This window comes from Pantherophis guttatus, chromosome 1 (genome assembly GCF_059756535.1).
Source record: "Pantherophis guttatus breed Tessera chromosome 1, ASM5975653v1, whole genome shotgun sequence".
NCBI classification, from domain to species: Eukaryota; Metazoa; Chordata; class Lepidosauria; order Squamata; family Colubridae; genus Pantherophis; species Pantherophis guttatus.
Window position 1 is genome coordinate 182,599,115 of NC_142063.1, and position 16,232 is coordinate 182,615,346.

The following is a 16,232-nucleotide window of genomic DNA, read 5'->3' on the forward strand; positions in this document are numbered from 1 at the left end:
GCCTGGGCCTTATATTTTTCCGCTGACTCTGCTAAAGCTTTTTTTGTATTCTCCCAACCCTTTTTCAATGAGGTCATCCAGTCCGTTAAGGACATAGACGTGGGCAGTTCTCTAGGCAACTCAACAAAATCCATGCCTGTAGTTATTTGAAAAGGGGTCAACCCAGTACTGCTGTGTACGGCATTATTATAAGCGATTTCTGCAAATGGTAGCAAGTCTGCCCAGTTCTCCTGTTGATAATTCACATAACACCTAATGTACTGTTCCACCATTGAGTTCAATTTTTCAGCTGATCCGTTAGTCGACGGGGTGAAAAGCCGAGCTAAGTCCCTGGGATGACCCAATGGATCATAGAAATTCCCTCCAGAACTTAGTGGTAAATTGGACCCCACAGTCCGATATTATTCTCCTTGGGACTCCATATTGCCTGTAGATGTGTTTCACAAACAGCTTTGCTAATCTTTTAGCCAAGGGTATTCCGCTACAGGCAATGAAGTGGGCTTGCTTGGAGAATAAACCAATGACAGTCCAAATGACTCGGTTGCCCCCACTGTTGGGGAGCTCAACTATGAAGTCCATCGCAATCTCCTCCCAGGGCTTGGTGGGTTCGGCCACAGTCTGGAGAAGGCCAGGGGGTTTCCCTGATCGGTATTTCATGGTGGCGCAGGTGGCACAGTTCCTCACATAGTCTTCCACTTCAGTTTTCATTTTTGGCCACCAGAATTGCCTCCTAGTCAAATGGAGGGTTTTTAAAAACCCAAAGTGGCCCCCTAGGCGAGAGTCATGACTTCTCTTCTGTACCAGGAGCTGCAGGCTGCGGGGCACATAAAGTTTATTCCCCTTCCACGCCAAGCCGTCCCTTAGGGTGAGGTCTGCCTGGTGTTCTTTGAACTGCTGCTTTTAGATCCGCTGTCAACTTGTGTTCGGGGAAGTTGGAACCCTGGCGCGTTTGCACTCTGGTGTAGGCTTGGGCGGCTGGCTGAGACTCTGAAATCATGACGTGAACTACCTCTTCCTGTCAGCTGTCGAATTGGGGTTTGCGGGAGAGCGCCAGCCAAAAGGTTCTTACCCCCCGGAATATACTTCAGGTTGAAGTTAAAGCGTTTGAAATATTGAGCCCAATGAACCTGCTTTGGAGAAAGTTTCCTTGGGGTCTTCAGAGCCTCAAGGTTCTTGTGGTCAGTCCAAACCTCAAAAGGCTTCTCCACCCCCTCCAGGAAGTGTCTCCAGGATAGGAGAGCCCATCGTACCGCAAACGCCTCTTTTTCCCATACCGCCCATCTACACTCAGTGTCAGTTAACTTCCTTGATACGTAAGCATATGGCATTAGATTGTTCTGGGGGTCCCTTTGTAGTAGAACAGCCACCACTGCCACATCACTTGCGTCAGCCTGAACCATGAAGGGTTTATTCGGGTCAGGATGCTGTAGGATTGGCTCCACCGCAAATAGGCGTTTTAACCATTTAAAGGATTTTTGGCAGTCCATTGTCCAAGCTAAAGGCTGGCTAGGTTTTGGCCTGGTGGGAGATGGGCCGGTTTTTAGCAGTTCTGTCAAAGGGAGTGCAACCTCAGCGAAGGAAGGGATGAATTGTCTGTAGAAGTTTGCAAACCCTAGGAAGCTCTGGAGTTGCTTACGGGTGCGTGGGGGCTGCCAGTCTAGTTCTGCTCTCACCTTCTCTGGGTCCATTTCGATCCCCTTATTCAACACCCTGTATCCCAAGTAGTCAAGGGCTTCTTTATGGAACTCACATTTGGACAATTTTGCATAAAGTTTGGCTGCTAGGAGTTTTTTCAGCACCTGCCTGACCAATTTGACGTAGTCTTCCATATTGTCGCTGAATAAAAGAATGTCATCGAGATAAACGAGAACCGCTTGATATAAATGTTCATGCAAAACTTCGTTGATCAGCTGCATGAAGACCCCTGGGGCCCCCTGGAGTCCAAAAGGCATGACCCGGAATTGGAAGCTGCCCAAGGGGCAGTTAAAAGCGGTCTTCCAATCGTCTCCCTCCTTTATGCGAACTCGGTAGTAGGCTTCTCTTAGATCTAGCTTGGTGAAGATTTTTCCTTTCGACAGGTGATTTAGTAAGTCTTTCATCAGTGGGAGGGGGTAGGTATTTTGTATGCAAATGGCGTTCATGGATCTAAAATCAATGCATAATCTTAAGGTACCATCTTTTTTTTCTTTAAACAGTACTAGGGTGGCCATGCTGGATTTCGCAGGCTTGATGAACCCTCTGGCTAGGTTGGTGTCAATGTACTTCCTCAATTCAGTCATCTCAGAAGGTGTCATGGAGTACATTCTAGGCTTTGGCAATTTAGCCCCTGGTTGTAATTCGATGGCACAGTCTGTGGGCCGGTGGGGGGGGAGGAGGTTACATTCCTCCTTGCTGAAAGCTTCGGCTAAGTCTGCATACACCTTAGGGATCTGGTGTTCGCCTGGAGGCCTGTCTGAACAAGCTGCTGCTGTTTCTGGCTGCTGGTCATTTTGGGTAGGTTGGGATTTGGGGGAGGGGCACGGGGTGTTGGGGCCAACCCCATCCTTATTTTTCGGTATCCACCATCCCAAGTGGATGGTGGACTACTGTAATACGGTAATGGTCTCTACATGGGGCTCCCCTTGAGGAACACCCGGAGGCTCCAACTGGTTCAGAATGCGGCCGCGTGGGTGGTGATGGGGGTGACTCGGTGCTCCCATGTAACATTTCTCCTGCGCGAGCTGCACCGGCTCCCAGTGATCTTCCAGGTGCGCTTCAAGGTATTGGTTACCACCTTTAGAGCGCTCCATGGCTTAGGGCCCGGGTATTTACGAGACCGCCTTCTGCTGCCAGTAGCCTCCCACTGTCCTGTACGCTCCCACAGAGAGGGGCTCCTCAGGGTTCCGTCGGCCAAACAATGTCAGCTGGCGGCCCCCAGGGGGAGAGCCTTCTCTGTGGGGGCACCGACCCTCTGGAACGAGTTGCCCCCGGAGATACAGTGGATCCTGGATCTGCGCACTTTCCACCGTGCATTAAAGATGTTTTTGTTTCATCAAGCTGGGCTGACCTGACCATATTTTTTAAGTTGCTTTAATTTTAAATTACTAAATTATGGGTTTTTAATATGGGGGTGTTTTATAAGTTGATACATACAAAATTATTACACTGGGACTATAATTCATGCATGCTGATAGGGGATTGGAATGGAGTAATAGACCCCAATATTGATAAGAAAAGACTTTTACAATCTACTAAATTGCGAGCGAGACTGCCTAAATCTTTTTTCGATATGATGGAGGATATGGGATTAAGAGATATTTGGCATGAACGGAATTACAAAGAACAAGATTTTACGTTTTTTTCAGATAGACATCAATCTTTTTCAAGAATTGATTTTATATTAATTACAAATGATTTTTTTTCCAGGGTAAAGAAGACAAAGATTTGCCCCAGAATTTTAACGGATCATAGTCCAGTTTGGATGGAACTGGAGTGTGCGGAAAGGTCTAGGAGATCTTGGTGGTTAAATGAAAATCTTTTTAGATATGAGAAAAACGTAATAGAATGTAAAAAATTAATGAAGGAATTTTTTCTTTTCAATATGAATAAGGGAACATCTATGGATATGGTATGGGATGCTAGTAAAGCATACATGAGGGGAGTTTTGATAAATATGAATAATGCATATAGGCGTAGACAGACGGAAAAAAGGAGGGAATTAAAAGAAGAGATTAAGAAAAAAGAAAAGGTGCTAATACATAACCCAGGGGATAAGAAAACTAAAGAAGAGATTACCCTATTACGAGGGCAGTTTAATATGATGCTCTCAGATCAAGTGGCAACTAATTTACAATATGCTAAACATAATACCTTTTGTAATGCAAATAAACCACGTAGTTGGTTGGCATACATGTTGAGGAAAAAACAAAAATCTCGTACCATAGAGAAAATAGAGTATAAAGGTAAAGAGGTTTATCACCAAAATATGAGGACCCAGTTTGTGGGGGCAATAAGCTGACTTTGTATAAATATACAAAAGTATGAAGCTATTGCTTAACGCATTGTAAGCCGCCCTGAGTCTCCGGAGAAGGGCGGCATATAAATCAAATTTTTAAAAAATGATTAAAAAGGCATTTTTAGAATTTTACACAAGATTGTATACTGCAGATAAAATACAAGGTGTAGATATAGAGAGATATTTGGATAGACAGAATATTCCTATAGTTACAGAGGAACAAAGAGAATGGTTGAACCAATTAATAACAGAGGAGGAGATCCTCTTAGCAATTAAACAGTTAAAAATTGGCAAGGCTCCTGGTACAGATGGATTAACGGCTGTGTATTATAAATATCTACAACTGGAAATGGTTGTACCTCTTAAAGAATTATTTAACAGAATACAGTTGGGAGAAGGGGTACCATCTTCATGGAAAACAGCCTTTATTTCATTAATTCCAAAAGAAGATCAAGATTTGACACACCCAAAGAATTATAGACCTATATCATTATTGAATACAGATTATAAAATATTTGCTAAGATATTGGCAAATAGGTTAATGTCAGTAATGCAAAAAATGATTCATGCTGATCAATCTGGTTTTATACAAGGGAGGCAAATGAAAAATAATGTAAGACAAATTGTTGATATATTGGAATATTTGGAAAGGAACAACCAAATCCCTGCGGTGCTTATATTTTTAGATGCGGAAAAAGCTTTTGATCAATTGGATTGGCAATTTTTATTGAGAGTGGTTTATAGGATGCAATTTGGGAATTGCTTTATGCAATCTATAAAAGCAATATATCAAGAACAGACAGCTCAGATAATTGTTAATGGCAGTTTAACAGAAACTTTCAAAATTGAAAAAGGTACGAGGCAGGGATGCCCCTTATTGCCATTATTATTTATATTAACTTTAGAACTGTTGTTGAATAGAATACGTAATATAGATGAGATAGAGGGAATTAAAGTTAGAGATTGTGAATATAAGGTACGGGCACTTGCAGATGATTTGGTTGTGACCGTAACTCAACCAGTGGAATCAGCAAAGGTTCTGATGGATATAATTAAACAGTATGGTCAAGTGTCTGGGTTTAAAATAAATGTTGGAAAAACAAAGATGATAGTTAAAAATATGACAATAAACGAAAAAGAGGAGTTACAAAGGGTAACGGGATGTGAAATAGTTAAAAAAGTTAAATACCTAGGTGTTCATATTGCACCTTCTAATGGGAAACTGTATAAATATAATTATGAGTTGTTATGGCATAAAATACAAATTGAAATGGATAAATGGAAAAAATTACAATTGTCCTTGTTAGGTAGAATAGCAGTTATAAAAATGAATGTTTTACCTAAGTTTTTATTCCTCTTTCAAATGATACCAATACTAAAAAAGGATGCCAACCTGGAAGAATGGCAGAAAGGTATTAATAAGTTTGTATGGCAAGGTAAGAAACCAAGTATAAAATTGAAAATAATGCAGGATATACAAGAAAGAGGGGGGCTGAAAATGCCCAACTTAAAATTATACTATGAAGCAGCTGTCCTATCAGCAATTAGTGATTGGATTAACTTAACAAATGGAAGGATTCTGAACATTGAAGGGCATGATTTGGTTTACGGTTGGCATGCCTACTTAGTGTACGATAAAAAGGTGGATAGAGCATTTAAGAGCCATATATTGAGGAATGCTTTATTGCGTGTCTGGAAGAAATAATAATATAAGTTAAATGAAAAGATACCTATATGGACAGTACCCAGGCATGCAATAGAGAACACGAGTATAGAAAGCAGACAGGATGTAATTACATATACAGATATTCTTAATATGGAGGGAGGTATACTAAAATTAAAACCTTTGAATGTGTTGAAAGAGGAGAAAATAATTCAAACTTGGTTTCAGTATGTACAACTACAAGCCAGATGGAGAAAAGATCAGAAAATTGGTATTATACAAAGCGATGAAAATTTAATAAAACAAACTAGAGACCAAAGTTCAATGCATATAAAAAGATTGTATAATATATTGATAGAGATAGACTCAGAAACAAAGCTAGTTAAAGATCGTATGATAAAATGGGCGCAGAATTTTGAACAACCAATAATGATGGAAATATGGGAAAAATATGGGTAAGAAATGTGAAATTTACACAAGCGCGAAGCTTAAGGGATAATTTTTATAAAATGTTTTATAGATGGCATCTAGATCCAAAAAAACTATCTTGTATGTATCCGAATGTACAATCAAAATGTTGGAGATGTGATTGTGAGGATGCTACATACTTTCATATTTGGTGGGCATGTAAAGCGTTCTGGATAAAAATTTGATGGATTTTACAAAATATTCTTAAAAAGAGGTTAAAATTTACACCACAGTTGTTTCTGCTGGGTATAGTTATGGATTGTACGGTTATAGAGACTAATTTGATTTAATAACTGCAGCAAGATTGTTGGTGGCACAATATTGGAAGAAGCAAGATTTACCTACAATCCAAGAATGGACAATGAAAGTAACAAACCTAGCGGAGATGGCAAAAATCTCGACATACCTGAAGGAATATTCAAATGAAAGATACTTAAGGGACTGGAGAAGATGGATAGATTATATCCAAAGTAAATACCGGAATAAGAAGTTGCAGATAGGTTATGAATAAATATGTAGATATTTGGTGTATTTTTAGGTAATTAAGTTAGCAGGGTAATTAGGGAATTGAAGGAATAAGAGATGCTGAATGTTATAATTATTTAGATTAGGATGGATTATGATTGTTGAATGTTATACCCTGTAATTTGTTCTGAGAAGAGGGGGGGGAGGTGGGCGGATGGGAAGGGGAAGGGGTGGGGTGGTAAGGAAGGGGGGAATAAATATGTAAACCTTCTGTAAAACTTTTTAATAAAAAAAATATGGGGGTGTTTTAACTGTGGGCCAAATTAATTTAATTGGTTTTTAATATTGTTTTAATTTTTGTATTTTCTGTATTTTATCTGCTGGCTGTTCACCGCCCCGAGTCCTTCGGGAGAAGGACGGTATACAAAATAAATAATAATAATAATAATAATAATAATAATAATAATAATAATAATAATAATAATAATAATAATAGTAGTAGTAGTAATAATAGTAATAATAGTAATAATAATAATAATAATAATAATAATAATAATAATAATAATAATAATAATGATGGTGGGGCCCCATTTATCTAGCCAAGCCAGGCCTATATGATAGATTCTGACATTTTTGGGGTTACTATAAATCGTATAAGTTCATGATGTTTCCCCGTCTCTAATTTAAGCAGTTCAGTAACGTGAGTGGAAGGGACTCCCCCAATTAGCGTGCCATCCACTTGGTAAAATTTGATCAGTTGTTTTAAGGGTGTTGTTTTGATACCTAACTGTTCCACAATTTTTTGGCCGATTAGACATCTGGTACAGCTGGTGTCTACTACTGCTGGGAGTTCTGTTTCTTTTCTTGTTTCTGGCAGGACTAGTTTTACTTTAATTGAGAAAGGAGTGATGGGTGCGCTCACCATCGGGTCTTCATCCCCACTGGGCTGGTTGGGAAGTGCTCCTGTAGCCGGAGGGCCCCCTCTCTTCAGTGGGGAGGGGAATCTCCATGGCTTGTTTAGTAAATCGGCTGCTGTTTGGGGTTTTCTTTGGAACCCTCCTCCCTTGTGCAGTTGTGGTGGCTCGTTGTTGTGGAACTGGGGCGGGCGCCAGGCATTCAGAAGCTCGATGTCCTGTCTGTCCACAGCGATAGCACTTAATCGACCCCCCTGTTTGAGGGGGGAGAAATTTGTAGCTTTTGAAATGGGGTTTGTAGATAACGTGTTTCGAGGTGGCTGCTGTGCTGGGGTTTGGCCGGGGCGGTGGACTTCTCTATCTAGAGCAACGGACATGGTATACCAATCATGGAGATGCTCAGGAACTCCCCGGATCCCACAGGCTTTTCTGACTTCTGGGTCAATAGCTTCTTTAAAGTAATGCAGGACTATGGGGACAGGCCAATGGCCTAGATTCCCTGCGACTCATTTAAAGTCCCAGACAAAGTCTTTTATAGGCCGATTATCTTGCTTCATTACTTTTAGCGTGGCTTCATTTTCATTTACTTGGTCATGGTCTTCAAATCAGGACCAGAGCAGTGTGATAAACCCATTGGCATCATTTAGTTCAGCAGCGCCCTCATTATACAGTTGGGCTATCCATTCAGAAGCCTCCCCCTCATTCATTCCATCTGAGATTGCCGACACTAAGTCTTGTTTTGATTCATATTGCTCACGATACTGATCCACATGAGCCCACACCCTGCTGAGGAAATAAGCTAGCTTGGTTGGCGTCCCGTCAAAGGTTGCTCTAAAGCGGGGTGGTGCTGGCCTCACAGGGGGGAGGGCAGTAGCTGCGGCTGGTTGGGGTAGAACTTGCTGTGGGGTTGCTCCTGGTTGTTGCATTCCAACAGACTGGTGTAAGGTTTGCTGGGCTGGAGGGGAGGCAATCTAGCCAGCTGCTGAATTAACCCCCCCTGCGGCAGCAGGATCGTTTGGCCATAGGAGGGGGGCCAGGGGGATCCCCAGAAGCTTAGAACGGGGAGGGGGGGCGTGATACCCCTGGCATTGGATCCATCCCTGGCCGGGAAAGAAAAACCATCCAGGTGGTATGTTCTCTGCAGGAGGTAATGCTAACGCAGGCTGGTGAGGGGCCCAAAAAGGGGGATTTTGCCTTCCATATGCCAGCTGAGCCTGATTCCCCATTGCTGCAGGATTGGAATGTTGTGCTAATTCTGTTGGTTGGCCTCTGGGTGGGGAAGGGGGGGCTCTGCGTTCTACGAATCCCCCCTCCATGTCCTGGATCAGGAAGGGCAAATGTTGGTTTCGCTAGCTTCCAGCTCACCTCCAGGGGTTGGGAAGGGGGGGCGAAGATCTCCACTTCCATCCGCCAAAGACTCTTCCAGGAATCCAATGCCTTAGGCCAAGCCCCAAGTCGAAGGGCTTCCTCTGCAGCCTCCATGGCTAGTCCGATCTCTTCAGAAAGAGCATGCACGGGATCGGCAATTCCTCGAGCATCTGGGGCCCTGGCAGGCCTCCATCCTTCTCCTTTCTCCTCCATCTTCACTGAGTCTTTGCATCATCCGGGGGGTTATTTATTTATTTATTTATTAATCAAATTTCTATACTGCCCTACTCCTGGAGGACTCAGTGTGGTGAACAGCCAAGATAAAATACAGATAATACAAATATTAAAAGTCCCTTAAAATTATTAAATATTTTGGCCGAAACACAGATTAAAACACCCAATTTATAAAATCAAACGAATTAAAAATTTAAAAGAGGAGAGTTAGGCCAGGCCAGCCTGCTGAAATAAAAAAGTTTTGAGAGCAAAACGAAATGTGCGCAAATCTGGGACCCTCCGTATCTCCGGGGGGAGCTCGTTCCAGATGGTAGGTGCTCCCACAGAGAAGGCTCTACCCCTGGGGCCGCCAGTCGACACTGTTTGGCTGACGGCACCCTGAGAAGCCCCTCTCTATGGGAGCGTACTGGTCGGTGAGAGGCTATTGGTAGCAGAAGGCGGTCTCGTAAATACCCCGGTTCGATGCCATCAGGGCCGGATTTTCCTATAGGCTAACTAGGCTTCAGCCTAGGGCCTCAAGATCAAGAGGGGCCTACACAGTGGTGGGATTCTGGGGGTTCTAGGGGGTTTGGCCGAACCCTTTGTTAAATTGCTGGCTCGCCCGCCCCTCGCCTCCCACCCGCGCAGCGCCAGCCTACCATAGCCAGGGGTAGGCAATTGTGGCTCTTTTACAACCTGCTTGGCTGTCTCAGGAATTCTGGGAGTTGAAGGCTACAGTTTGTAAAAGAGCCACAATTGCCCACCCCTTCCCTAGCCTGAGTTCCGCTGCCTGGAATCCACGTGGGCTGCCACATGGTTCCCCACCGGCTCCGGACGCAAGAGAGCAGGATGGAGAAAGCAGCTTCCACGCCTTCACTCACCCTCACACTCTGCTCTGTTGGATCGCCGGCTGTTCGCTTACCCCGCCCACTCCCAGTCTATTGCTGCCTCCGATGGCTAGAGGAAAAAACAAACTTCAAATTCTTACCGCGGGGCTTCAAAGGGCCGCCCTAGAGCCAGTGGTGCAGCCGAACCCTTTGTTAAATTGCTGGCTTACCCCGCCCCTCCGCACCACTATTTATTGCCAATAAATAGTGGTGGGCGAGGGGCGGGGGAGCCAGCAATTTAACAAAGGGTTCGGTGGTTTTTTTTGTAATTTTATTGGCCCACAGAGCTTCAGCATAGGCTAATTGGCCTCCCGGCTCTCAGCTGATTTGTCTCAGCTGTTTCGCTCAGGGCTCTTCTGCTTCCTTGCAAAGAGTGCTGATTTTTTTCCCCCTAGCATTGCTGAGAAACGAAACTGAAACTGCTTTGCTGTTGCTGCAAGGTTGGAAAATTAGGCAGGCAGAATTCTTTTCCTTTTCCTCACCAAAAAAGGTAGGTGCAAACAATGGGAAATTTAGGGAAAAAGAGGAGAGTTCAGGATTTTAAAACACAAAAGAAAAAAAGCTCTATTTAACTAGGGAATAATAATAATAATAATAATAATAATAATAATAATAATAATAATAATAATAATAATAATAATAATAATAATAATAATAATAATAATAATAATTATTTTATTTCTATACAGCCCTTCTCCCGAAGGACTCAGGGCGGTGTACAGCCAATTTAAAAACACAAGACACAACAATAATTAAAAATTAAAATAATTAAATAGATTTGGCCGGTTTAAAACCCCAAAAATTAAAATACCCCAATTTAAAATTATTATATTGACAGCCCTGCCTGGCGGAACAACAGGGTCTTCAGTGCGCAGCGGAACACCCGGAGGTCAGAGATCTTACGTATTTCCGGGGGCAGTTCATTCCACAGGGTTGGGGCTCCCACAGAGAAGGCCCTCCCCCTGGGTGTCGCCAGCCGACATAACTTGGCTGATGGCATCCTGAGGAGACCCTCTCTGTGGGAACGGACTGGCCGGTGGGAGGCTATTGGTGGCAGAAGACGGTCTCGAAGGTACCCGGGTCCTGTGCCATGGAGCGCTTTAAAGGTGGTAACCAACACCTTGAATCGCACCCGGAAGACCACTGGGAGCCAGTGCAGCTCGCGCAGGAGGGGTGTCATGCGGGCACAATGGGGTGCGCCCATAACCACCCGCGCGGCCGCATTCTGGACCAGCTGGAGCCTCCGAGTGCTCTTCAAGGGGAGCCCCATGTAGAGAGCATTACAATTGTATATTTCTGAAAGCAGAAATGGTTAAGTTGTGGTTTGGAGGAATATATGGGGGAAATTATTTGGTTTATTATTATTGGTAAATATAATTAATTGATTTGTAAGAAATTGGATTGCATGGAAATAATTGGAATATTCGTGTTCATATTGATTAATATACAAAAAAGATAGTTATATAACTAAATGATTTATATTAAAATGTTGAATTTATATTAAACTAATATTACATAATTAATCAATGTGAGGATGGATATAAAAATAGATGACAATGGGAAGGGGTATAATATAGAATAGAAGGGAAAAATTGAATTTGATTAAGATTAGAGATGAGGATGAAGGGTAATATTGGTTTTTTACAAAAATAGATGAGGAATAAATATGGCAAAAAGGAAATATAGAAATTGTAAATTTAATTGAAATGACTAAACACTGTTTAAATTTGTGAACCGGCCAAATACTCTGTTCAAAGAAAATGCATTGTATGTTTGTATGTGTGTTTCTAATTATTGTTATTTATTCATATTTGTTCTCTTTTATTCTTTAAAGTTTAACAATTCATTCTTTATCTTAATATCTTTATATTTGTTTGGGGTTGGCTTTCTTCCCTTTCATCTTTTTTATTGTACAGCAATCTTTCTCCTCAAACCTACCACCTCTCTCTTTTCTTTCCTTCTTACTTTCTCTTCCTCCCCCTCTTCTTCTCCTCCCTTCCTCTTCCTTTCTCCTTCTCCTCCTCTCTTCCTCCCTCTCTTACCCTCACTCCTACTCTAATTTCCCTTCCCGTCCTTCATCCCTCTCTATTGCTGTATCCTTTTATGCATATGGACTACTCAGAGGGCTGAAAAAGTTATTTCTGACTGGTCCTCGCACTTTTGACCAGTCCTCGAACTTACGACTGTCCTCACATTTTACGTTTTTGCCCTATCTTGTCACCATGGTGAAGAGAAGCAGTTGTGAAATGAGTGACATGGTTGTTAAGAAAGCTGCACGGGCATAAATGTGAGAATGGTCATAAGTGTGAGGACCGGTCAAAAGTGCGAGGCCCTGTCAGAAATGACTTTTTTCAGCCCTCTGAGTAGTCCCTATGCACATAGCCATGCCCACCCGGTCACATGATGAGCTACCCACGCCTACACAGTCACGTGACAAGCTAGCCACGCCCACCCAGTCACATGATTGCCAAGCCACACCCCCAACTAAGCCACGGCCACAGAACCTGTTGTTAAAAAAATTGAATCCCACCACTGGTGAAAGGGCCTCATAAGTGGAATAGCCTAGGGCCTCTTTTCATCTAAATCCGGCCCTGGATGCCATGGAGTGCTCTAAAGGTGGTAACCAAAACCTTGAAGCGCACCCGGAAGACCACCGGGAGCCAGTTCAGTTCACGCAGGAGGGAGGGTCACATGGGAACACCACGCCGCTCCCATAACCACCCATGTGGCTGCGTTCTGGACCAGCTGGAGCCTCTGGGTGCTCCTCAAGGGGAGCCCCATGTAGAGAGCATTGCAGTAGTCCAAGCGGGAAGTAACGAGAGCATGAGTGACCGTATTTAACGAGTCCCGACCCAGAAAGGGATGCAACTGGCGAATCAGGCGGACCTGATAAAAAGTCCCCCTGGCCACGGCCGTCACGTGCTCCTCCAAAGACAGCCGTGAGTCCAGGAGGATACCCAAGTTGCGAACCCTCTCCGTGGGGGCCAATGACTGGCCCCCAATAGTCAGTGATGGCACCAACTGACTATATCAGGATGTGGGAAACCACAGCCACTCGGTCTTGGATGGGTTGAGCCTGAGTCTGTTTCTCCCCATCCAGATCCGCACGGCCTCCAGGCACCGGGACATCACTTCAAGGGCATCGTTTGGGTGGTCCAGGGTGGAGATGTACAGCTGAGTGTTGTCAGCGTACTGATAGTACTTCACCCCGAATGTACCGGATGATCTCACCCAGCGGCTTCACATAAATGTTGAACAGAAGGGGCGAGAGGACTGACCCTTGTGGCACCCCACATACAAGGGGCCTTGGGGTCGACCTCTGCCCCCCTGTCAACACAGACTGCGACCGGTCAGAGAGAAAGGAGGAGAACCACCGTAGGACGGTGCCCCCCCACCCCTAACTCCTCTAGCCGGTGCAGCATGATACCATGGTTGATGGTATTCAAAAGCCGCTGAGAGGTCTAATAGGACTAGGACAGAGGAACAACCCCTGTCCCGAGCCCTCCAGAGATCATCAACCAATGCGACCAATGCCATTTCCATGCTGTACCCAGGCCTGAATCCCGACTGGAATGGATCCAGATACGATGATTCATCCAGGTACTGAGGGAGCTGTCGTGCTACCACACTCTCAATAACCTTCGCAACGAAGCGAAGGTTGGAGACTGGACGATAATTTGCCAACACTGCCGGGTCCAGGGAACGCTTCTTGAGGAGAGGCCTCACCACCGCCTCTTTCAAGGCGGCGGGGAAGACACCCTCACTCATAGAAGCATTTATAATCCCCTGGAGCCAGCCTCGTGTAACCTCCCGAGAGGCCAGCACCAGCCAGGAGGGACACGGGTCCAGTAAACATGTGGCTGCGCTCAGTCTGCCCAGTATCCTGTCCACGTCTTCGGGCATCACAGAATCAAACTCTTCCCAGATAATACTCACAAGACCTGCCTCTGTCCTCCCCCCTGAATCTACACAGTCAGAGTCCAGGTGTTCCCGAAACTGAGCGATTTTGTCATACAGATACTGTACAAAATCCTCGGCTCTACCCTCCAAGGGGTCCTCCCACGCTTCCTGGTGGAGCAGGGAGTGGGTCACCCTAAACAGGCCTACACCCACCCATACCTGGAGGAAAAGGGGAGGAGGAGAAGCCACCCGAGGCGGCCAATAGACCAACCCTGGTCAGCCTCCCGCCTCTCCTGCCCCAAATCTCCCCAAATCCCTAGTCTCAGCTCTGATGACAAAAAACCCTGGATAGTAGGGGTCACAGTCCAAAAAAGAGCAGATGGTAGTCCTGAGGGCAAGGCTGTCCGTATTTCCCCCCAACCACCTACTGCAAGCTCTTTCCTTAGCCGGATGGTCCGTGGCAGCCATTGCCTTCAGCCGCCACCGCCGCCGCCATCGCCGGCTCGTAACCGGCACCCTAGACTCCCCCAGGCACCCCCAGGACCCCCGAAAAACGTCCAGAGAGCTTCCCAGAGATCCCTGAGGGGCGAGGGGGATGAAGGGCACCTCCCAAGCCGCCGCTGTCGCACAGAACCGCTGCCCGCCGCTGAACACTTCGGCCTCCACTTCTTCTGGCGCTGACAAGCTGGAAACAGCTTTTTCAGCACGCCATCGCCCCATCTCCCACGGCGGCTTCAAACAGCGAGTCCCGCCCTGCCCTGATATTTAGGTTGATGCTGGGGCTCAGTACCCCTTGACAGCCTCCTTATGGGGTGCTGTTAAGTTTTTATGAGATTCGGGATAATGTCAGCGTTCCAGAAAACCCCCAACTCCCAGTAAAGACACAGAAGCAGGCATTTTCCAAAGTTCTCTTTACTAGAATAGATAAACTGGCACATCTGGGAAATCCCAAATCTGAAAAGCCCGGGTTTTCCTTCAGTAAATCAAAGCTCCCAAAACCATCCCCCTTCTCCCCTTTCGATCACATGGTCCAATCAAGGTTCAACCTCGATCCATCCCCTGACCTTGACCAAAAGGAAGAATGTTATTATGTCTCCTAATTCCCCTCTCCTACTTTCCCACACAGGAGGAGGTAGCAGCATTGAAGCTTCTGGTCTAATATAGCTTCCAAGACTGACACGAACGGCATGACCTGAAACCGATAGCTCCCTAGGAGACAGTTGAACATGGTCTTCCACTCATCCCCTGGTTTAATGCGCACTCGGTAATATGCTTCGCGCAGGTCAAGTTTCATGAAGATACGTCCAGTCGCCAGGGTTGCTAATAGGTCTTTCATCAACGGGAGTGGGTATAGGTGCTCTACACAAACTGCATTGAGATCCCTGAAATCAACACACAAACGCAGTCCTCCATCTTTTTTTTCTCTAAAAAGTACAGGAGCTGCCATACAGGACCTATTAGGCTTGATAAAGCCTCTCGCCAAATTTTTATCTATGTATTTCCTCAATTCTGCTAGTTCTTTCTGTGTCATTGAATACATCCTTGATTTTGGCAATTTAGCCCCAGGCTAAATTGGCACAGGCTGTTGACCGATGAGGAGGTAGAACCTCACATTCTTCCTCACTGAAAACAGTAGTTAAATCTTCATAAATACTAGGGAATTCCTGTTTTGAATGAGATGTTACTGGAACACACCCCATTTCTGACCCTCCCGCACTCTCCACTGCTACTGCAGGCGAGCATTAACCGAAGTTTCTGGTAACCCCCTTCCCACCATATCGTGCCATGCCAACCCCAATATTATTGGCTCAATCATTTTCTCAATTATTATAAACCGAATGGTTTCAGTATGTTCCTCTATCTCCAAGTGCACAGCAAACATGAGTTGCTGGTACCCCATCCAACAAAGACCTATCCATTTGTTCAAAGGTGATAGGAGTTTTCAAACGTATGACAGGAGTCCTAGGTCATCTACTACAGCCTGATGAATAAGACAACGGGTGCACCCCGAATCCACCAATGCTCCATATTGGCATCCAGTGGTTGAGCGAGGGTTCGGTAGTACAATCGGTATCACGAATGGTCAGATGGGTTCACTCACCATGGGGTCTTCCGGATCCTCATCACTGTCTCCTGAAACCACTGGGAACTTTCCCGTCATCGGTGCTGCAGTCCCAGTATCCCTGGTCGGTACCTCCGGTTCTGCAGTAGACGTTTGAGTCACTTGAGACCATTCAGTTGCTGTCGGTCGTGATCTGCCCTTCATCAAAACTCCAGTAGGTGGTTTCTGGGTTGGGTTTCGTGGCATGGGATTTGGGCATTCAGCTGCCCGATGGCCGATCTGGTTACCTCTAAAACAT

At 45.0% G+C, this 16,232-nt stretch overlaps 1 protein-coding gene across 1 annotated transcript in view; it reads left to right on the top strand.

Annotated features, from left to right (window-relative positions):
- Positions 1-16,232, top strand: part of LOC148116651 (arf-GAP with GTPase, ANK repeat and PH domain-containing protein 1-like) — a 1,231,127-nt gene that overhangs the window by 722,677 nt on the left and 492,218 nt on the right. The window lies entirely within an intron of this gene.